The sequence below is a fragment of the Panthera onca genome, chromosome A1 (genome assembly GCF_046562875.1).
Source record: "Panthera onca isolate mPanOnc1 chromosome A1, mPanOnc1 haplotype 2, whole genome shotgun sequence".
In the NCBI taxonomy this organism is placed as follows: domain Eukaryota; kingdom Metazoa; phylum Chordata; class Mammalia; order Carnivora; family Felidae; genus Panthera; species Panthera onca.
In genome coordinates, this window is record NC_138339.1 from 55,126,331 (window position 1) to 55,151,971 (window position 25,641).

The following is a 25,641-nucleotide window of genomic DNA, read 5'->3' on the forward strand; positions in this document are numbered from 1 at the left end:
TAAATCAGTATTCATGGAATCTTACTCACTTTGCTCACGCTCTCCAACTCACACAGCAGGGTCTCACGACATTTTTCAAACAGAAATAATACAGCTAAATGATACAATTCAATAACTCCAACAGACACCAGCAGTATCCAAACTTTTTATAAAAGAACAGAGGAAAGTTTTAATGGAACTTCTTCTCCAGCCTTATCTTCCTCAACTCAACTTTGATGAGTGAGTGATAGAATTATCTGAGGAGAAAGGATCAATAAATTTAAGAACTTTGCCTTCATGGCTGCTCCTTAAGAGAATGGGGCAGTCCTACATCCTCCTAACTTCCTACTTGTTCAGTGTCTTCTTTTCTCACATGATAAATTGTTTCTTTCTCAGTGATGGAAAAGAAAAATCAAGTGATAATTGGGAGGACAAATTAAATTGTCTAACAGCATTGTATAATTATAAAAGTGAAGTGTAAACTTACAATCCATATCTATCAGATTCTTCTTTAAAGTTTTTTGTAACATTTCTGTACTTTAACAAATAAGACATACAACCATGTAATTGTTTTCTACGGAACTCAGAAAAAAAAGTAACAATTATAGGGAACACAAATTATTCTTACTTTTTCCTTTTTCATATTTACATGGCACGATTTATTTTTATTTTCATTTTTTTTTTTTAACATTTTTTTTTTTTTATTTTTTTATTTTTGGGACAGAGAGAGACAGAGCATGAACGGGGGAGGGGCAGAGAGAGAGGGAGACACAGAATCGGAAACAGGCTCCAGGCTCCGAGCCATCAGCCCAGAGCCTGACGCGGGGCTCGAACTCACGGACCGCGAGATCGTGACCTGGCTGAAGTCGGACGCTTAACCGACTGCGCCACCCAGGCGCCCCTTCATTTTTTTTAATGTTTATCTATTTTTCAGAGAGAGGGAAAGAGACAGAGCAAGCATGAATGGGGGAGGGGCAGAGAGAGAGAGGGAGACACAGAATCCAAAGCAGGCTCCAGGCTCTGAGCTGTCAGCACAGAGCCTGTTGTGGGGCTCGAACTCCTGAACTGTGAGATCATGACCTGAGCTGAAGTCAGACACTTAACTGACTGAGCCACGCAGGCGCCCATGATTTATTTATTTTTTTAAATTTTTATCGAAAAATAGTTGACACATGATGCTACCTTAATTTCAGGTGTGCAACATAGTGATTCAACAACTCTGTATGTTGTGCTATGGTCACCATAAGTGTAGCTACCATCTGTCACCACACAACACTATTACAATACCATTGACTATACTCCCTTTGCTGTTCCCTTTATCCCTGTGACTTATTCATTACATTTGGAAGCCTATACCTCCCACTCCCCTTCACCCTTTCATGCTTGTTGTCCTAGGCCTCTCCCCACTGGCAACCACCAATTTGTTCTCTGCATTTATAGATCTGTTCCTGCTTTTTTGTTTCTTTGTTCATTTTGTTTTTTAGATTCCACATATAAGTGAAATCATATGATATTTGTCTTTCTCTGTTTTAGTTATTTCACTTAGCATAGTATCTTCTAGGCCCATCCATGTTGCTATAAATGGCAAGATCTCATTCTTTTTTATGGCTGAGTAATAATCCATTATATTTATATACTACATCTTCTTTATCCATTCATATCTCAGTGGACGCTTAGGTTGCTTCCATATCTTGGCTCTTGTAAATAATGCTACCGTAAACATAGGGGTGTGTATATCTTTTTGAATTACTATTCTTGTTTACTCTGGGAAATACCCTGCATGTAATATTACTGGAATTACTGGATTGTATGGATAAATGACATTTATCAAAATGAATATCTGGGGAGAAATCAGATTTTACTTTCAGCTCAATCACTTCCTATCTGGACCCCTGGGGCAAAATCCTAATATTTCATGGCTTCATTCTCCTTATCTTTAAAATGAAGGAAGTACCCCACTACATGAACTCTACAGGGAACCATGGGGAGAAAACCAAATCTGTGACAGAACTTTGTGAGAGAGAGAGAGAGAGAGAGAGAGAGAATTAATTGCAGTTAACTGTGAAGTGAAATAGCTCTGCCAAAAGCATGAATGTGAGCCACAGAAACTCAGAAATACAGTAGCAGTAGGTACCGTTTATTCATTGCTTACTGCCTGCTGGACTCTGTGGTAAGTGCCTTCCATGCATTCTCACAATTACTCTAGCAGGGAGGTATCAAGGCTAAGAGAGGTTAAGTAACTTAATGAATGTCAATACATCTGAAAACCAAGTTTGTCTCTCTCCAGAATCATTTAAATCACACTATTAACCTTTTTAATATGTTTGCCTGATCTGTTCTTCCAACTCTTCAGGGTGATCAATGTTTCATAAGAGTTGTGTTCAAGTGACTGGTCAGGACCCTCATTTACCTCTGTAAATCACCTACCAGAAAATCAGAATAAGTGAACATTTGTATGTTTCTGAAAAGATGAACTGGGGATAAGATGTCTAAAATTAAAATGAGTACTTGTTTAAACTGAACTGAATTATATTCCGTCTTTAAAATGAGCAGGATTAAGGGTGCCTGGGTGGCTTAGTTGGTTAAGTGTTGACTGTTGATTTCAGTTCAGGTCACGATCTCATGGTTCTTGGATCGAGTTTGGGATTCTCTCTCTTTCTCTCTGCCTCTACCCTGTTTCATGCTGTCTCTCAAAATGAATAAATAAATATTGAAAAAAGTAAAGTGAACAATATTGGGAGGAGGTAGATTTTAAGTATTTGATCAAAGCCATTGCTACTTACAGCCCTTGAAGAAATGGTTACAGGAGGAAAGATTTTTAAAAATGGAGGCAGAAGTAAGTAGTGCATCTTCAGGAACAGAATAATCTTTACCTGGCAATATTAGAAGTTATCTAAGTTAATTTTTACTCATTGATCAAAAAAATCATTTATTAGATGTAATTTCAAAGTCTTGCAGATTTGTTGTTTATGTAGAAAAGTCAATACCCGATGCTAGATTTAAGGCCTACGCAACTTTTTAAAAAACCAAATTAGTGAGTGAGGAATTTGTCTTCTCTTTTCTCATTAAGGAAAACAAAGAAGACTTTGAGAGTTGTTATGTTTTAGAGTTTCGTAATTGACTTGATGGATTGTGCTATATTGATTTAAGGTCTGTATTTCTATTTGGACTACAAAAGTTGCACCAGATAACATGTAGGGATAAGTGAAGAGCAAAAATCTTTGACTGCAGGGCTAAGTGAATGCAAAGCCAGAACAAGAGATACTTTTAAAGAAGGAATTAGAGTTCACTTTTCTAGGAATGTCGTTTGTAAATGAATTGTTATTATTGGAAATGCTTTGTTTTATAGTTAAACAATTGCTGAGTGAATTTTACAACTTAATTCAGACACTAGGAAAAATAAATTAACTCTATGGGACTTCAAATTAATTTTTCATTATGAAGAGTTTTATTCTTGGCCCCCTTTCCCCCCCTACTACTCTTGTTATTCCCTCTCAATGAAATATTCCACCATGCTATTTTCTCCTCCTCCCTTATGACAATGAGTCAGACATTCACAGCTTCTAGTAGACTTACTTTTTCTATGTATTCATTTAGTGCCAAAAACTCAAAATGGGAAACACTGAACTTATTCTGCTTCACACACTTCTTTTTCTCCTATCTGGTAATAACAATACTGTTCTTTTAGGTGTAGGCGTAATGCTGTCAAACGATCACAGTTCCACTAAATCCTGACATCCACTTAGTCATACCGTGGTTTCTTCATCTCCAAACCAAACTGAGGACATCATGACCTTTCATTACAAACTCTGCTGAGATTAAATCCCTTAGAAGAGAACTGAATATCTTTCCAAGGTGGAGCTCTGATCAGATCACTACTATGTTAAAACAAAACAAAAAACAAGTCACTCTTAGCAGCGCCATCTATTTTCTGCTGAGTAGTGGTAAAAAATATTGATACTCAATGCAGTTTATAATCTATTGTAATATCATGTTTTTTTAAAAATTTTTTAAATCCAGCTTTCTTTCTCATTCTCCTTCCTTCACCACATACTCATTCACCAAGAACAAAAAAGGTGTGCTACAAGTCTACACCAGCCACATGAGTGATAAAGTTGATGGCGAGAAGTGGTAGGATAGTGGTATAGACAGGCATCAACAGAATTCTGGGCCCCCACCCTGAAATCAACACAACTTTATTTATCCAACTTTATTTATCCAACTTTATTTATCCTTGTATTTATCCAACTTACAAATTGAACTACCATTGATGTTTTCTTTTGGAGAATTGTTTTAAAGATTGATGCCCTTTAGAAATATTCATACCTAGCATGTCCAAACCTGATGCCTATTGCTTTGTTGTTCCTTAAGTGTTGGTGTGGTCTGACTCCTCCCTGAAATCCCTTCTACTCCAGTAACTACTCATAAAACGTATGGGTAGCATCCATCTAATCCAGATGTGAGTGACATTTTTTCCAAGAAGCCGTATGTGTGTGTGTGTGTATACAATTATATGTGTATATATATAATATATATATAATTGTATATATATATAATATATATATAATGTATAAATGTATATATATATATATATATATATATATATATATAAAATCTTTTTTTTTCTAGTGAACTATGACTCATACTCATGTCCTCTCTGAACTTCCAAAGCACTATGGATATATCCCATTCTGTCTTGTGTTATAAATTGCTGTGTGTGTCTCATTTCTTTTTGAGGGAGAAGAGCTAGGAGCCACTTGGGGCCAAAGATAGGGGCTTAATTTGTTTTCATAGTTTCCTAGTAAATTTAGCACAGACCCTCGAACCAGGTGCATACTCAAATTTATTGGTTGACTATGTAACAGAAAGAATGCTGAGACACTGTTTTTCAAAGAAGTCACAGAAACTATTCCCTAAGAATATTTCCACATATGATACATCCCTTAAATAGTTTATAAATAATTATGTTTAGAGAATCAAGAGAGTTTCTACAGGGTATTTATTTTTTAAAGGTACCATTTCATTTATAAAGAAAATTATAAAATTAGATATGTGCATTAATATCTTAATATTTTATGATTTTTTTCAAAATAAAGACAATAATACTTAACCTCACATCGGTTGCAATGAGACATTTTAAAAGTATTACTTTTTCCAAAATAGAAAACTAGAGTGTATTTATTATAGAGGTCCACTTTTTCTTTTAATTCTCCACTTCATTTATTAAGTTAGAGTAATGTGATTTTTTTTTTCACTCTTCTGCTGGCTCAAGCATCCTGTGCTGTCCACCTTGAATGGATCAGCATATCCTTCAAATGTTCCATGGAACTGTTCCTTCCTTTTGACATTCTTGTACAATTCTTGTTACTTTATGTTCTAATCAATCCATGTTGGCCAACACTGCAATTACAATTAATCAGTGTTCCTATTGACAGAAACAGAACAATAATGAGAAACTGCTGATCAGTAATAAACATGTTTGGGCCACATTTTATAAAGAGCTTGCAATAAGGGAGGGCTGGGTGTTATTGACTAACTAATAAATGACTTACAATCTATTTTTGAGCTTTAACCAGTCAAGAGTATCTCAAAACATAGAGTAGAATGCCTATATTTCGAGTGAGGTAAACAAAACTTAAATTATAATTGAGAGTTTGGGTGAAATAGGGATACAGGTAGGGTGCAGGGAATGAACATAAGGGTAAGTCAAGGTTTATGCAACAGTGACATACATAAATGATAGTTTTACTTGGATTTATAGCTTCAAAACTGTTCCCTAAATCTGGTGTAACTTTAACTTCCTATCTAGCAATTAGGCCTCATTTATTTTCAAGATAATTGTTCTTTTTATTTTTAACTGGTTAACTTTTACTTATTCCTCCTCCTTGTTAAAACCACACAAGTTTTAAATCTGCAGTTTGCTTAATGTATTCTTTTATTGTTTTCCCCATGTATCAAATCCAGTGTCCACCCCATGTGTCTCTGTTTACCTACTGCATTTACTATTTACGCTCTGCATTTAGTTTATTATAATATTTTTGCCCAATTATCTAAGCCCTTTGTGGGTACTTTAATAGCCTTAGCAAGGCAGAAAGCTACTTGAGGGCAAGAACTAGGTCTTAAACTTCATTCCCATTCATAGTTATCAGAAATAAGCCAGCACAAAATAATACTCAAAATTACTTAGTGATAAGCTTTATAGCTATGATTATAAACTCAAGGCTTACAGGAGCTAAATAGGTAACAAAAGCATGTAAAATTAATAGATACATGAGGTGAATAGGAAACTGAACTAAAAAAAATTGGAAAGAATTTTCAAGTAAATGGGGCCAGTGATTACATGGAAAGCATAGGTTCTGTCTCCAAAGAATAGCTACTAGTCAGTTTCAGTTCTATTCCTGGAAGAAACTTCAGCCCAGTACTATCAAATATTCATTTTTTTTTTCCCAGAGAAACTATTGTCACAATTGTATCACAATTTCTGATTTTTAAATTTAAGCAATTATTTCTTTTTCAACCCACCATAAAGAGCAAACAAATAGCTAATTTGTTAGATTGCCTAGGTCTATATCCTACCAGTTAAGAATCTCAGCTTTATGGAAATTAATCTTAATATATTGGTAATATTAGTGACTTTAAGTTCTAGAAGTTTGTATGTCTATATAGTTGATATTTGAATGGATAAATGTACCAATTTCTTAGATGAAACCAAACCAGTTGATGTACTTCCAATTTTCATAGTTAGAGGTAAAAATTTTTTGAGTTAAAATTATGATATGATGGGGGGCACCTGGCTGGCTCAGTTGGTGGAGGATGAGACTCTTGATCTTGGGATTGCGAGTTTGAGCCACACGTGTGGCATAGAGTTTACTTAAAATAAAAAAAAAAATTATGATCTGATGAGAATTTTTGATAGGATTTATCACTGAGTATCTTTTCCACTAGGAGAATTCTATTCTGAATTAAAATATGTGTACTTTATTGTTTTCAAAGACAAAATACAGCACCAAAGAAAAAGGAAACATTCTTAATATAAATTTGGACAAAATGCTTTGCCTTAAATTCTCCAGGAAACTTAGGAATTACAAAGATATTCTTGGCAATGTTCCTCGTTTATCCCACATCCAGGCTTCTACCACTTTGTTCCAGCCACCGCTGAGTGGAGGGTGTGATATAGAATGTGAGGAGACCTTAAAACTACCTGCATGTTTGTAAAAATGCAGTAAGAGTGAGGGAGAGATGGCTTAGACTCGCTGCTTTCCAATGCTTTCCCGCCAATTGATTAAACAAACAAAACAACAACAATCCCACAGAATAGAAAACAACAACAACAACAACAACAAAGTAAAATTAACCTACTGTTAAACTACTTAAACTATTGTAACCCACTGGAGCTATTTAAGTGTCTAAACTTACCTTAAACATCCTCAGATACTGCCTTCTTGTTTGGGTATTATTTGCTTACAAAATATGTTTTTAAAAATGATAGTTAAAAGCAGTCTAAATGCATAAGTTTGTACTTCCCAAAAGGAACCCATTTGAAAGAATTAGGTGGCAAAAAGCATATCTTTCTCTTAATAAATGATACCTTTACTATGATATATGCTGTCTGATGATGCACTATATTTACTTTAAATGAAATTCCTTGATGCAATATTGCTTTGATTTATTGGGTGGTTTTTTGATTTAGTAGGAGACAGTTTTAAGTCAGATGGTGAGGCTGATTTACTAGAGAAGGTATTTGATATGATAGATGATGTATCTTCTTCAGTATTCAATAAGTAATGATTCAATAGTGGATGTCTGATTTGGTAAGTGAACTATTAGATTTGATTTTGATCTATTTTCTCAGTAAGAGATACATTTATTTTAATAGTTGATGTATCTATTTTAATGTAAAATGTGTCAAATTTATGACTTCATGTTTTTTTTCTTCACTTGTGATTTATGAACTTTACTAGTAATATATATGTTTCAATTAAAGGTAATATGGAACATTCATTACATTCTACCACTGAGTTAACATACTGCAAACCTATACGAAAGTTTTTCCTTTATTCTGATTAAATGGTTGCAGTTATTAAAGGTGAAAATATATATCCCAGTTCAAGGAAATGTAAGCGTATCTTGGCAGAAAGAAGTGTGTGTGTGTGTGTGTGTGTGTGTGTGTGTGTGTGTGTGTGTGTCTTTGAAATCAAAGTTAAATTACATTTCAAATTTAGGTCAGTAAATGTCAAATCTTCCCTTTTCCCTTTCACTTCACCCAGGTTGCTACTCAAGTTACTGTTCTCTTTCCATCCTCTCTAGTAAAGAGCTTAGTGATGTTTCTCTTTTTATTAAGAAATGCTGATTAGCCTAGCTACTGCTTTTGGATTTACTCTCAGTTTTTCTCAGCATCATGGCTTACTTGTCTGAAATTTACAGGTTGATAAATGAATTACTATAAACTTTAGACCATAATTCTACTTGAGATGTGTTTGAACCAACATTTGTAACATTTGTTTAAAATATAACCAGAGGATCTATGATTAGAAAAGCTATACACCATTACCACATAAAGCTGGAGTACAAAATATGACTAAGATTTGAGAGAAACAAACAGTCTGACATATATCATCTTAGTGCAGTTTCCTTTAAGTTAATCCTTGTAAATTTGAAGTATAGCTGAAGTTAGTAGTATCAAGGCAATCAGTGTTTTGCCTTTTTTTAAAAAAGATATCCCTCAAAATTATTTTAGGGAAACTCCAAGTGGTTGAAAACTGGTTCTTGGTTGTAGCGGTAGGTGGAGTTTTGTTCTTGCTTGCTCTTTTTAAGTATAAAGATTGGATGTACATATAGCACATAAACAGATGTATATATGTGATGTTAATATTTCATTTGGAGAGGTGACAACTAGGTTTTGTCAACAGAGTCTCCTTAGATGGGCAATAATGAAAGAAAAGTTTGAGAAATACTGTTGTAGGGGATTAATAAATACATTTTGTTTTAACTATTTTGGTTCAGTATATGTTCAAATACTAGATTGTGCTATATAGCCTGGGTGAGACATAAAACTATCAAGTACACTGTTGATACTAATGATGTAAAAATCTCTTACAGCCTCTGTATTTGTTTATAGAATTTCTGTGCCAATGGAGGGTGAGCTGAAACTTAATAGGAATCTACAGGGAAGTCATGTGCTTCCTTTCTGTCACTTAGGCAACCTAAGCCTAGGGGAATGAGCTATAGAAGGCTCATTAGAAATGGCAAAGAGGGACATCATTCATACCCTAATATGTGTTTATGGTTTTTTTTAATGTTTACTTATTTCTGAGAGAGAGAGAGAAAGAGAGCAGCAGCAGTGGAGGGGCAGAGAGAGAGACAGAGGATCTGAAGCAGGCTCTGGGCTGACAGCAGAGAGCCCCATGTGGGGCTCAAACTCATGAACTGTGAGATCATGACCTGGGCTGAAGTTGGATGCTCAACCAACTGAGCCACCCAGGTGCCACTGTGTTTATGGTTTTAATGATGCATCTTCATGAAGCCTAGTGCTTAGAGAAACTAGTGCGTAGAGACACTAGTTTCATCTCTTAAAATGCAATCAGTATTTTCTTTTAAAAATAAGAAACTTGCTAAGAAAAATTAGTATAATTAATATAAATTAATATGATGCATTTTATTCCCAGGGCACCTGGGTGGCTCTGTCAGTTAAGCATCTAAGTCTAGATTTTGGCCTGGGTCACGATCTCACAGTTCATGAGTTCAAGCCCCAGGTTAGGATCTGTGCTGGCAGTGCAGAGCCTGCTTAGGATTCTCTTTTCCTTCCTTTCTGCCTCTTGCCCTCTCTTTGTCTCCTTCTCTTGTCATAAAGAAACAAACATTAAAAAGATACATTTTATTCCCAGGGGAAACAAGTTATCTTTTTCGAAGGCACCTTTTAGGGGCACTTCAGCCACTTTTCTCTCCCACAATTCAGTGTGTCGACCACTCCCCCAAATGACTCTTAACAATATCCCATCTACATCTATCCTCCACCTTCCTTCAACCTCCTAGATCTACCCTTTCCCAAATGCATATTAGTGTATTTCTTGTGTGTTGTCATTTGGTTTCTTCCATTCTGATCTTCTACCCATTATGGTAATCCCACAGGTGTGATGAAAACCCCAAGTGGTATAAAACAAAAAGAAAATCTGCCTCAGGAAGCTAGAAGAGAAAAGGTGGTGGACATTTATACTTCTCAAATTTTGTCAGTGTTATGTGAACTACCAATACCTCATGAAATACAGAAAAAGCCATCAACATGCACTGTTATTCCAAATAATCTTCAACATGCCCTAGTTGTTTCCTAATCCTTGCCTCAAAGCCTGTTTAGGCTGTGACAAAGTCCTCAGAGAAGCCATCCATCAAACATCCATATCTAAATCAGATCTCTCCTTAAAAGATCTCCTTGAGTCCTGTCTCCACCAGCAAACTTTCAGTGACTGGCTTTTTAATTCCTTGCTTTGTGGAACTCCTTCTGTGCTTATATAGACTCTAATACAGTTAGATTTTCAAACAGACTTCTAGATATATTTTTATGAGTGTTTCCCCCTCATCTTATATAGATTGGATATTTCTCAGGAAAAGTTCGTGTTCTAAAGATATAAGTAAGTTCATAAATGAAGATACAAAATGAAAAACATATATTAGGAGATCCTTAGGCAAGATGCATTGCAGCTAAATGTCTCCCTGCTCTTCTCTCTTACTGTATTCTTAACCATTCTCAGAAATAAAATACGGAGATAGTTAAAAAAACTGAGAAAAATATCTTTGAAAAAGGTATGGTTGAAAAGCAAAAGAGGTAAGATCATTTAAACAAGTAAAGCTGAAACTCAGACTAAATTACATACAGTTTTGCTATGGTTTTGACATCCTTCCTGCCCTTACTTTTTAATAGCATGACAATTTATCCAGTTTCAGTAGTAATATTAAAATGTTGTACCCCTGAAATTCAGCCACAAATGTAAGCCTAAAAGTAGAAGGAATTTTGAATTGTCAGATAGTACATGGATCATTAACCATTTTCAGGAAGAAAGGGTCCAGAAATGGATTTGACATAAGTAAAGTCAAGAACATGATTCATGAGCTTGTTCTAAAGACTCTCTCTGGGTTATTTAAAGTACGCAGATGGAATAGATTTTTACCAGTTCATTTTTTAAGCAAAGTCATATTTCTTGAAGGGCAGGGATGGTAAAGGGGTACAGAGAATAAAACGCCAGTTTTATGTAACAGTAAATTACTGAGACATGTGACATTTTACAATTTAAAGTGATTTTAAAGAAAACTATTCTGAGCTGAATTGTGTTTTTTATAATTCATGCATTGAAGCCCTAATACTGAGTAACTCAAAATGTGACCATATTTGGAGATAGGGCCTTTAAAGTGATAATTATGTTAAAATGAGAGTGGGCCCTAATGTAATATGAGTAGTGTCCTTTTGAGGAGGGGATTAGGTCATAAGGAGAGACTCCAGGGGCTCAGGTACTCAGAGGCAGAACTCCATAAAGAGGAAGCATGAGGGTGGCCATCTGCAAACAAAGGGGAGAGTGTGCCCAGAGGAAACCAACCCTGAGGGCACGTATTTCTGTTGTGAAGGCCACTCAGGCTGTGGGTTGTTGTTTGTTTTTAATGTTTGTTTCTGTTTTTTTTTGTTTTGTCATGTTTTTATGGCAGCCGTATTAGACTAATATAATAATCTAGAAAAAAATTCTATTGGAAGCCTGTTCTAAATACTAAAACTTCATTTTCTAAGTATAATTATGCTAATAACAATTTATTTTATCTTATTTAAGGGATGAGATGGTCTAAATGTTTGTTTCCTTAAATTTCATATTTTGGCAATTCTAACTCCCAAGGTGATGGTATGAGGGGGTGGGCACCTTTGGGAGGTGATTATTTCATGGGGGGGGGGAACCCTCGTAAATGTGATTAGTGGCCTTATAAAAACCCCAGAAAAATCCCTTCCCTTTGTCCTGTGAGGACACAGCAAAAATATGGCTGTCTATGAACAGAAAATGGGCCCTCACGAGAGGGGCCTCATGTACAATCTTGGTGCCTTGGACTCCCCAACCTCTAAAACAGTGAGAAATAAATTTCTGTGGCTTACAAGCCACCCCGCGTACGGTATTTTGTTATAATAATCCAAATAGAATAAGATAGGTGGTAAAAAAATTTTATTTTTGTATAACCAATTAAAAAGCGAGTATTATACAGGTCTTCAATTTTTCAAATATCTACCTTGAAATCAATTTAAAAAGTATAAGTTAAATAATTTCCTACATATGTCCATATCCTTACTATAATAGGAATGATTGAAATGCAATGAGGCAGTGAGGTTAGAAAATACTATATATATGTAGATATAAAACTTTAACTTTGTTTAACCAAAAATACTCATGTTTATGTGGAAGAGGAGCCCTGGATTAGGTAGGAGTAGAAGAAATAGACTCACCATTATTTTAAGAAAATTTGCTCATCTTCCTGGGACTGCCCTTCCTCAGTAAATCAAACAACTATATCAACTTAGCTCTAATATTCTAAAATAGAATTTGCAAGAAAGTACATTTCTTCATTTATCTTTTCAAGAACTCTTAAACGACTATAAAGACATGACTTACAATTAATATAATTGTACAATAATAATAGCTAATGGAATTATTCACTCCATATATACCATGAATAGCCAAGTAGGTAATATTATTATTCCCATTTTATATATGAGATAATTGAGACAAAGGGAAATTAAATAACTTTCCCAAGGTGTCAGTTTACAAGCTACAACTAGATCATAAACAATGAGACTCGACAGTCCAAACTATTAGATTTATGCTTTATTGAATAAGATTGAAAATAGTCTTGCCTATTATTTTTAGAAATCAATTGAAATGGGTTCATTTTCACACAGGCTAGATTTACTCTGGGTCAGAATTACCCTTGAAATGTTAGAAATAGCACATTGTAAAAGGCAGATCTGGTCAGCCTTTAAGGCTGAAACAAGCGTCAAATGAAGATCCTCTCAGTAAATTATACTTATGAGAAATAGTATGTTTAGTATTCTTTACCGTTTCATGTAGTCTTCCCCTTCCTGTCTAAGTAATTCTTCTTATAGTCATTAGCTCAAAAGTAGAATTTCTACCCCTTCTTCAGCTGATATATATTAGGTTCCAAGTTTGAAATTGTTTATACTTCATGCTAATTTCATTGGTTTCTCTCTTTCTTACCTTAAATTTTAAAACTGTTTTCTGACTGCTTTTCCTAAGGTTCACAGCCAGTCTTGCTGTGTTCATGAGATTCCAATCATGTAGCATTTTCCTCTCCCTGTTTCTGGTTTCTCCTTGTTTCTGGTTACTATCCATCACTTCCTTCCTTTTACAACATTTGCAGTTTGGTGTAAATGTTGATAATACTCTCCCCTGGCTTCATTCAAGGATCTTGTTTCCTATTGCTTATATTCTGCCATTCATCATGTTATGAAATTCCTGTCTACTGGATTTTGAACTGTGAAATCTACACTCAGGTTGATTAAAGGATATCATATAAATGTCTGCTAAATGCATCATTCTGTATTCTGAAAGTATGGCTTGGGTATAATTTTTTCTAGAATAATATGACTACTTACTTGTTTATTTGACTATTCCTTTATCAGCACGTAATTTTTTCATACTGTGTACATTTTCATCTCTTACAAATGGTATGCTCTTAAAAGTGACTGTCTGAACTTTTGGGACTGGCCATTATGTCATTAATGTGCATTTTATTGATCACTTTTTTATTTGCAATTTTTTTTCTCTAACTGGATTGTAGATATGGGGGCTTCTTGAGGTCTAGTCAATGGCTTCTAAGTTTATATCTCCAGCCAAAACCCTTCCTCTGAGACTAGATATTTCTATCATGAAGCCGATTCATTTCTTGCTTTTAGGTGTCCTAGTAACACCTCAAACTCAATGTCTCTGAGGACAAATTTAAAATCCTCGATCTAAAATAAAATCTGTTTGTCTCTTGGTGTTCCATACCTCATTGAATGGGACTATCATTCATCTGATTGAACAACTCTGGAATACAAGAGTAATCCTTGAGTCCTCCCTAAATGTCTCTTGAATTCTGTAGTCCCACTAAAGTACCCTGTTAGTCTTCTTACTAATTAATGTCCCTCCATTTACTTGGCCCATGCCACCTTGTCTCAGAGATTTTTTACCCTGATGCTAAAGCAACCATAGTAACTTAAATGCGACCTGATTATATACCTGTCAAAATCTTTCAGTAGTTCCCCCACTGAATTTAGAATAAACACGAGAATTTAGAATAAAGACCTCAATGCAGGTTCTAATCTTTGCTTATGCTGGAAGGACAACCTTTCCAGCATCAGGTCACACTGTGCCCTTCACATTCTGTTCTTCAGTATTCTAGCCTTTTAAACAAACAAACTAACAAACAAACAAATGAATGAACGAACAAAAAACTTTTTAACCTGGCTATGATAATGTTGCTGGTTCAGGTCCAGAGACCACACTGGGTAGCAAAGCCCTACACTAAAAAATACCTGAAAGAAACTGATACTCAAAAGGCTAAATAATAGTCACATTAATGATAATAGCTAACAGTGAAGTAGTACTATGTGTCACGTCCTGCTTTAAGCACTTTATTTATTTTTTTAAATGTGGGTTCATGATTTTCCTACACATGAATTACTTCCAACAAGATTGTAATCTGTCTCACATCAGTGACCTCTTTGGTGATGCACCCTGTAGAAGCTACTTTGGCTCATGAGTTTGCAATTTTATATGCAAAAAGTTAGCAATCATGAAATTGAAATTTATATAAATAATTCTGGAAGACATAAACTTGCAGCTGAACTATGCTTTTGAAAATAATTTTATTTTCAAAGTAAACATATTCATTATATATTATTCATAGAAATAGAAAGTCAACTACCCATGTGTTAGGTTTTTACTTTGGAGTGAATAAACTTTCTTCTTTTTACCTCTTGGCCTCCCTTACTTATTTGTGATATTTTGACTATTATTCATGGTAGATATAAAAAATTTACCACTATCTTCAAGAAACTTATAGTTAAACAGAAAATTTATATTACTGTTGAGGTTTGCTTCCTGCCCTTTGAAAATTAGAAAATTACTCAGTACAAAAACTACTCAACAGTTCTCATAAAATCAATTTCTATTATTTTAAGGCAGATATCTTCTTAATGAATAGTGTTACTAACATACTTAGAAGCATGGCAGTTTTAAATACTACTTTCATTGATTTGTTCTGCATCCATCTGCCTTCTGAAGGAAAACATTTTTTGTGGATGACCTGGTAGTATCAGTTATGATGGAAAAGCCATGTCACATAAGCTTATAAAACCAAAACCAAAACCAAAACAACCCACCCAACAAAGGCTAACCCCCACCGAATTCCTCGATTCTCATTCTTTCAACAAATATGTTTTTGAAGCAGACATATGTGCCAGTTAGAAATGTTACAGAAGTTTGGGCTAGTACATCCATCAATAAACAAGAGAAACAAAAATGTTCGCCTTCACAGAGCTTACGCTCTACCAAGGGGAGACAGACAATGAAAATAAACATGATGTGTACTCTGTCACAAGGTGATGAAAGCTATGGAGAAAACATTTTAAAAGCAGAGCAGATATAAAGCCTGTTAATTTAAAAATTAGAGAAGAATAGTAAAAGGAGGGGAGAATATGGGGAATCTAACAGTTTGCAAATGTAAGTGGGGTGATCGAGATAGGACTCAGAAAAGTGGTGGTTTTGAGTAAATACATAAAGGAGGTACAGACGGCAGCTATGTAGCTATCTTAGGGAAGAAAATTCCAGAAAGAGTGAATAGCCGATGCCAAGAATGTAGGGAGGGAAGAAGCCCAAATGTTTGAGAAAGAGCAAGGGGGCCACTCCTAGAATAAAGTGAATCCAGGCACTAGAGGCATGAAAGTGATTTAGAGAAGTCAGGGCATGGGGCTGGAGCAGGGAGAGCATTAGGGCCTTGTAGGCCACTGTCAGAACTTGGACTCTGAGTCAGAGTGAAATGGATGAGCCATTATTGAGTGTTAAGTGAAGGGGTGACATGAGTTTTCTTCCATTTTATTTTATTTTTTTATTTTGAGAGAGAGAGATAGAAAGCAAGTGGGGGAGGGGCAGACAGAGGCGACAGAATCTCAAGCAGGTTGTGTACTGTCCGCACAGAGCTCCACGCAGGGCTCCAGCTCACCAACTGTGAGATCATGACCTGGGCAGAGATCCAGAGTCAGATGCTTAACCGACTGAGCCACCCGGGCACCCCAATATTTTTTTACATTTTAAACTCTGGTGGCATCAAGGAGAGCAACAGGGAAACTAAAAAAGAGACAACCTCAGTAATTCTGGTGAGAGATGATGATGACTATGACCAGGGATCCAACAGGCTGACAGTGAAGGTAGTGAAAGGGGTCAGATTCTAGAGAAAGACAGGCCAACACACACACACACACACACACACACACACACACACACAATTACCTTTTTCTTCTATATTATGATAAATTCAGGTGTAAAAAAAAGTTAGACTGCCACAGAAAACACTTCTTACCCAGCACCTAGATCTTGCAGTGTTCAATATTTTATCATATTTATCTTAGGGAAGCATTTGAAAGTAGCAGACATCATATCTCTTCATCTTGCCATACTTCAGCATCAGAAAATTAGGAATTCTGTGATAACACTTACTATCCAGTTTAGATGGATATTGTCAAATTTTGTGAATTATTCTAAAAATATCCCTTACAACATGTATATATATGTAGGCATGTATGTGATTCCAAGTCAGGACTTAATCTGGGTTTAGGCATTGTATTTGAGCGTTAAATCTCTTTTAAATTGTTTCTCATTACATTTCCTTTAAAAAATCAGAACATTTGTCTTTTCTTAATTTTTATTTATTTATTTTTGAGAGAGAGAGAGAGAGAGAGAGAGAGAGAGAGAGAGAGAGAGAGGGGACACATGAGCATGAATGGGAGAGGGGCAGAGAGAAAGGGAGAGAACCCCAAGCAGGTTCTGCACTGTCAGCTCAGAGTCCAGCATGGCACTGGATCTCATGAACCGCAAGATCATGACCTGAGCCAAAATCAAGAATCAGACACTTAACCAACTGAACCACCAAGGTGCCCTAGAACATTTGTCTTATAGAAAATTACCCACATTAGACTCGCCCGATTGTTAATCATAGTACTGTTTAATTTTGCCTGTATTTCCTATAAATTGGAGGTTAGGTTTAATGTTTTGATTAAATTCAGGATAAATATGATGGACGAGATTTCGTCAGTACAGCTATAAAGTTGAAATATGACATATTAGGAAGCACATAATGCCATAGTATCCAAATCTTAGAGATGCTAGAATGCCATGCAGTCCAAAGTCACTTGAGATATCCCTTTATTCTGTTATTATTCTATCAATTTGATGTACGGTTAGATGATTTTGTGTCTGTTGTTTTGAATTGTAAGGTTTGTTTTTATTTCTTATTTTATTATTAAAGGGACAAAACATTTTCATGGTTCAAAAGTCAAGTGTATTAATATACTTGGATAAATCTTGCTTCCGTCCCTATCTGCTCCACTTTGTAATCTTCCTCTCCTATAGAACAGGGTTTGACAAAATTTGCGAAGGGCCAGAGAATAAATATGTTAGGTGTTGCAGGCCTTACGCAAATAAATGGGGATGCTGTATTACAGCTGTCAACCTTAAAAATGAAACAGCCACTTATTTTACTAGCAAAATGAGTTTATTCAGGAATAGCGGAGGAGTTGCAAGTTGGCACACGCAAGCTGTGGTTAGTGAACCGTAGGCAAGTCCAAAGAGACAAAGGGAAGGAGAGACCTAGCTTTCAGGAGGGAATTGGGGAGGGCTGTTTAGAACCAGTATCATTGGAAAAGAAAAAGAGTTCAAGGTGGTGGTGGTTTCTCATTGGCTGAAAACAGTGGTTAGTATTTAGTTGCAGAGGTAAGAAGGGATCTTCTTTTTCTTAAAAGCAAGAGATGTGGGGCACCTGGGTGGTTCAGTCGGTTAAGCATCTGCCTTCAGCTCAGGTGGTGATCTTACAGTTTATGAATTTGAGCCCTGCATCGGGCTGTGTGCTGACAGCTCAGAGCCTGGAGCCTGCTTCAGGGTCTGTGTGTCTCTCTCTCTCTACCCCTCCCCCACTCACACTGTGTCTCTATCTCTCAAAAATAAACAAACATTTTAGAAAACAGAAGATGAAACTCCTGTAGAAAAAAAGTTCTCCCTTGTCACAATAGTTGTTGCTTTTTTTCTTCCTGCTGGTTATGCAGACTGCAAGAAGTGGTACATGTATGAAAGCTCCCCCTTCACGGCTTCCTGACTCAAGCCATGGGGTGGAATAGCAGTTTTGGGGAGGCCATTGCTTCCTAAAGGGGACTTTTTAAGTTTTTTTTTTTTTCTTCTTTAATGTTTGTTTATTTTGAGAAAGAGAGAGAGACAGAGACAGAGCACCAGCATGGGAGGGAAGACAGATTAGATTCAGGAAGACAGATAACAGATAAGAAAAAGTACGTGGTGGGGCAACAATTTCACCATTGGTAAATGGAGGCATTCAGCTAAGCTAATATGGTTACAACCGGGGAAAGGTTGAAACAAGGTATGGAAACACCTGGTCCTAATAACCTAACCTGATAAGTAACATCCATAGGCTTGTGGGTACAATTGGCAGTGGCATTTGGGAATAAAGAGAAATGAGTTACAGCTAAGACCAAGGACATTGTCCTCTGACCATGTGAACAGAGTGACGTTTCCAGTGACAGACCCAACAGTCAGATTTTCGTCTTTTGCAATAGACCGAGAAATGCGGATCAGAGCATTGTGTCTCCAAGAGAAAGAGGGCAAAAACAAGGTAAGCAGCAGTGAGAAAAAGGTATGCAGTTCTGACCTGGCCATTTTGGGAAAGTTGTCTCTTTTAGCTGTCATCTGCTTTAATTCCTGGAAATCTTCACATTCAGGTCACCAGTTGGTGTGCAGGTTCAGTCGGCCTTTGGTACTTTCTTCATATGTGATATGTGAACCCAAGAATCTATTACTTGGAGTTTGGTAGCACAGAGGTTAACAGTACCTGATAGGGCTTTTCCAACAGCATTGAAGAGAGGCTTTTGGAAGCTTTGTTTCTGTTTTTTTAGTAGACATAATCTCTGGGGTTGTAAGGTGTGATTGATGCTTAAGGTCTTTGTTTCCCGGGAATGTGCTGTAAAGAAATTGCTCTACCAAAGCATGGTATTTTTCAACAGAAGCAATTAAGCCCTTACAATATTAAAATTTACTTCCTTTGTCAAGTATGGGTCAAAAGCAGAATCCAGGTGCATTGGGTATCCTGTGATTATCTCAGAACAAGAGTATTTTTTTTATTGGAATATAATGACATGTAATAGTTTTTGGTAGACATCATAGTGATTTGTTATCTTTATACGTTGCAAAATGATCCCCACAGTAAGTGTAGTTATCATCTTCACTGTACACAGTTATTGTAATATTATTGACTATATTCCCTGTGCTGTTCATTAAATACCCATGACTTATTTATTTTATAGCTGGAAGTTTGTACCTCTTAATCTCCTTCACCTATTTTACTTCCTCTCCTCCCCCTTCTGGTAACAAACAGTTCCTTTCCTGGATCTATGAGTCTTTTCTCTGATTTGTTTAGCTTGTTTTATTTTTTAGGTTCCATGCATAAATGAAATCATACAGTATTTTCTTCATCTGTATGTCTTATTTCACTTAGCATAATACCCTCTAGGTCCATCCCTGTTGTCACAAATGGCAAGATTCCATTATTTGCTATGGTGAGTAATATTCCAGTATATCTATCTATGTATCTATCTATCTATATGTCTTACATCTTCTTTATTCATTCATCTGTCCTTGGATACTTAGCTCATTTCCATATCTTAGGTATTATAAGTAAGTTGCAGTGAACATGGAAGTGAGTATATCTTTTCAAATTTGTGTTTTTATCTTTAAATAAATACCCAGAAGTGTAATTACTGGGTCATATGGCAGTTCTATTTTTAACTTTTTGAGGAACCTCAATGCTGCTGTCCATGTTGGATGCACCAGTTTATATTCCAACCAAAAAGGATAGACGTGAGATTTAGAAGAACTAATGGCAGTGCTTTTGGCCAAAGTAGTTGAAGGGTTTCTACAAATTTTCCTAATTGAGTGTTAATGATGCTATTAGTACATTCATTGAGGGTGGTAGGCGCAGTGAAAAGATCCTAATAGGATCTTAGCTGTAGAGGAGGCAGTGGCCTATCAGAAAGAAGAGTGGATTTTTATTGAACTTCTGCAAATAATGAACTATATTGCCATTTAAAAAAGTACTCAAGATTTTCCAAATTCTGTAGGGATCAGGTAGGAAAAAGAAAACATTTTATCTTTGTTCACAAAAATTTTACCAAATTGCTATAAATCATAGATAGCTTAAGAGAAACAATTTCCTTAAATCAAATTCAGTGTATCACATTAAAGTTACCTGTATTCCAGAGTACTTTCCAGAGTCCTTTCCGTGAATTTCTTGGTAGATATAACACATTTGTAAAAGCATCAGTATGAAACAATAACTGTCTATAAGTAACAAAACACTTAAGTACCTATTATTAAATATCTGATGAGAGCTTCTTATCATGGAATTGTCACAAGGATTTGCTTATTTTTGTGATGTAAATTTTAAAACGATGACTGAAAACATTCTATCAGGTCATACCAGATTTCTAGGAATGTCACTCAAGTTCTGGAACATTTATATACCTATACAGATGTAACGTAAGGGAGCCTGAGTATTCTTATTTCACAATGTGTCCCATGTAATTTAACATGTTAACTAAGCCTAATTAGTTTAATATCGCTCTTTTACAAGGAGAGAGAACACATATTTTGAGATGTTCCAGGACCTTCTGGAAGAACCCAAAGATAGCTCAACGTCAAAAACACTTGTTGATAGTTTGTCTGTTTTTGAATCTCACTTCTTTTTTTTTTTTTTTTTTTTCAACGTTTTTTATTTTTATTTTTGGGACAGAGAGAGACAGAGCATGAACGGGGGAGGGGCAGAGAGAGAGGGAGACACAGAATCGGAAACAGGCTCCAGGCTCCGAGCCATCAGCCCGGAGCCCGACGCGGGGCTCGAACTCACGGACCGCGAGATCGTGACCTGGCTGAAGTCGGATGCTTAACCGACTGCGCCACCCAGGCGCCCCTTGAATCTCACTTCTGATCACCATGTAATGTCATCCTTAAAAATAAAATAGCTAAGTTTTTGGTTTTTAATTTTTATTTTCTTATTTTTTTGCTAGCAAAACAAGTTTATTGGGGAATAGCAGAGGAATTGCAAGTTGGCATGTGCAAGCTATGGTGAACCATAGGCAGGTCTGCAGAGACAAAGGGAAGGTCAGCTTTTAGTTTTCAGAAGGAAATTGGGGAGGGCTGTTTTGAACAGAAGTTTACTGGGGAAGAGTTAGAGTTTAAAGTTGTGGCTGCTTCTCATTGGCTGCAGACAGTGGTTAGCACATTGTTGCAGAGACAGAGAGGGATCTTCCTTCTTTTTCTTAAATGCAGGAGATGAAATCCCTTTGTGAAAAATGCCCTCTCTTGTCAGTATAATTCTTTCCTTCCTTTTTCCTGCTGGTTATGTAGGACATAATGAGAGGTATGTGCATGAGAGCTCCCTCTTCAGGACTTCCTGACTGCATTTAAATGAGGTTTCCTTTATTTATTTTCACACTGTAAAACTTAATTTACAAAAAACATGCAGCAGGCTGTACTTGGCCTGTGGGCCACAGTTTGCTAATTTGGCTATAGATAGCCATTTTTTAAAAATTAGCTTCTGCCTTATTTTTCTTGTGTTTCTTTTTGCATCTTATTTTTCTTCTTTAAACAAAAATAGCATAGTATATGCACCCTTCTGCACTTTGCTAATTTTACTTAAATCACACATACACAGAAACACACTAGCACAATATCCATGCATGACATTTTCCTTATTCTGTTTTGTAACTATACAGTATTTCATTATGTACATATGCCATCATTTATCCAACCGATCTCTTATTGATGGGCATTTGGATTGTTTTCAGTCTTTTGTAACTGAATAATAACTGGTTTGTGAGATATATGAGATATATTATTCCCAGAGTAGAGATGTATCACCTCTAGAAGTAGAATTATTGAGCCAAAAAGGAAACATACCTGTAATTCTGTTTAATATTGCAAAATGCTACTTCACATAGACCATACCATTTTGCACTACCAGTGTCAACCACATGAACATGCCAGTTTGTCCATAGCCTTGACAACAGACTGTGCTGTCAAGTTTTTGAATGTTTTCCAACTGGATGTATGAGAAATAGTATCTCAATGAAGTTTTAATTTTCACTTATTATGAGTGAAATTGAACATCTTTTTTTATACATTGAAGGGCCATTAGCTGTTCTATTTCTGTGAACTGTCTGTTGTTTTTGCTCTCTTTTTTATTTGGCTCCATGAAGTATTTTCAATTAGAGCCAGTGGGCTTCTTAACAGATTAGATGTGGTGTGTGAAAAAAAAAATAATTCAAATACAGCTCTAAGGTCTTTATAATGATAAAGCTGGTATGGAAAGGGTGTATTTCGAGCAGGGTCAGGTCATCAGGTCAAGGGAATTGAGATTTCAGTTTGGGCCATTGTTGAGGTAATGTTGTTCATTAGATAGCCAACTGGAAAAATGGAGAGAGGCATTTGGACATATGATACACATGGATATGGTAGAGAGGCCTGTGCTAGAGATAGAAAGCTAGGAATCATTTAGACTGAGATGCTGGTGAATGCCATGAGGCTGATAAGGTCATAAGGCGACTGTGGAAAAGAGAAAAAAACCAAGGATTAAATTTTGAATGCTTGACATTAAGAGTTAAAGAGAAGAGGAAGCTCCAATGAAGCATCAGTGAGATAGAGAAAAACCAGCAGAATGTCGTGCCCTGAAACCAAATAAAACCCTGTGTCAAAGAGAAATGGGTGACTCAGGCTGGTAATCGACCAAGAACATGAGGATACATAATTTAACATTGATAAATTGGAAGTTCTGTTTTCCCCAGAGGGGGAGCTTCAATTTGGAACCTTCTCCTTCCACCCCCCAATTTGGCCCGGCAGGCTCTTTGTCAGCTTTAAAATTTATTTGCACATATACCCATAAATAAAATAAATAAAATCACGTAAGTAAAATTTATTGGCACAGTGAAACCTTCTCTAGACTTCCAGACAAGCACATGGCCATAATTTGCTTTCTCTGCCCCCAGAATTTCACTGCACAGAATTTATTAGTCTCTCTTAAAGCACTTTCTCTGAACATTAGAATGCAAGCTCTCTGAGGGAAGGAGCCATGTATCTTTTTTATTTTTGTTTTTTTGCAACTTAATTACAAGGTACCTTTGTAGTTAGAAAGCAGTCACTGAATATTTATTGAATAAGTGCCATTACATCTATGTATTCCTTCCTGTGCCATCAGCACATGTGTCAGTTATTTAAGTGCCCTCTCTTATCTTTATTCATTAGTAATTTTAAGGCCTGCTTTTCATAAGTAAAAACTATATATACCAGATGTTTTAATGATGGCAATATGATGCCATTTTGGGGTGAGCTGTCAGTGGGAAGTATTGGTAGCTGCACACCACAACCCCAGATGGAAAATGATGATTTTATAAGTGAAAAAAAAAAGTGTCAGGAAATGAGTAAGTCTTCTGTACACAACTCATTTTTTAGTGTAAGTACACATCTTTCTAAGAAAAATCCATATAAATCTCTTCGGGGAAAAAAAGGGAAGAGAAATGCTCCATCCTCTAAAAGAACTGTTAGTGAAAGATAAAACACATTGTCTTTAAAAATCAGACCTGTTATTTGACTTAAGCATTGCTCTGTTTGTAAATAGGATAGCAGTGACATCATGATCATCCAAGTGGTAAAATCTGGCCACTTAAGGGGTTATAACACATCAATTTTTAACTTAAAACTTAGATATTTTGAAAATTCCCAATTGTGACTGTTGGTGGAATCATGTTTGAGGGAATGCTAGGGAAGATAGAGGTAGATGAATGTGCAGGAATGTGTGAAAACAGGAGATATAATGTAGTAAAATGCCATGAGGCTTCAGAGAAAGGACATATTAATACTGAGTGGGGTGAGAAAGAGTATGAATTCTTTTTAAAAAATTGTTTTTAGTGTTTATTTATTCTCGAGAGAGAGACAGAGACAGAGTGTAGTAAGTGGGGGAGAGAGAGAGGGAGACACAGAATCTGAAGCAGGCTCCAGGCTCTGAGCTGTCAGCACAGAGCCCGACCCGGAGCTCGAACTCACAAACTGTGAGGTCATGACCTGAGCTGAAGTCAGACGCTTAACCAACTGAGCCACCCAGGCGCCCCTAAAGTATGAATTCTATAACCTAATGTTTTAAGATGGACAGGGCTGGCCTTATCAATGAGTGGTGTGCACAGTTGGACAGGGCTGCATACTTAGAAGGGCCTCGTGCTTGGGTTACTTCTCTCTTGCCATCTTGAAATTCTGAGTAATACTTGAACTTGAAATTCTGAACACTAACCTGCATTTTCATTTTGTACTGGGACTCACATTATGTGGCCAGACTTGAAGACATTTAATGGTGAGAAGGATCACTGTAAGGAACTTAATAACACAAGCAAATATTATTAGGGGTCTGTAAGTTCAATTATATTACAGTAAAAGTTTCATAGAGAAGCCAGAGTGTTTTTCAAAAGAAAAGGAATTGTGTTAGGCATGAACTTGAACAGCACAGTACAACTCATTTCTCGTCACTCTCATCTGTCACCTGTCCTTCCAGGTGCTAATTCATTAGTTCTAAAATAATGTTGAGTTTGTGAAGCTGCAATTTATAACATTTCCATATATCTATCTATATGTATTTTAATTACTGGGTTCTGATTTGCACAGCTTGATCGATGCTGCAATGCTAATATCTTCAGGATTCACGATTCAATTCATCATGAGTTAATTATGCAAATGAAATCAAAAACCAGAGGAAGAGAAAGGGAGAAGAAAAAACATAAACAAAGCCCCAATAACCTGTACTGATTGCTTGCTACCTCTCTCTTTTATCATATCCCACCTAAACAGCCTTGTGACTTCCTGACTATCGAAGACAATACCTTGGATGTGTTCAAACTTCTAAGTGTTCTTTAGTAACTATGCATAGTGAGAATTACTATTTTGTGGCTAATATCCACAGTCAAGACTTGTTTGAATACTGTTTATTTTGCACATAAATGTGGAACAGTGAAGAAATGAGTGAATAGAGCATACTATTCCTGCATGGAATATGACAGATATTGTTCATTTTAATAAGAATTGACCAGTGTGGTTATGATGGAGTCATTGTTCAATTGTAGCTCATTTTAAAATGTAAATTATTTCAAGTGGATTGCATTAACTTCAGGTAGATAGTCTCAGTAATAGTAGTGTAGTGCACCATATATTCATTCACACAATTGTCATGAAACAAACCTAACCCATTTCTTATTAAAAAATGATCATGAATAATGCAACCTAGTGTTTATAGCAGCCTTATCAACAGTAGCCAAATTATGGAAAG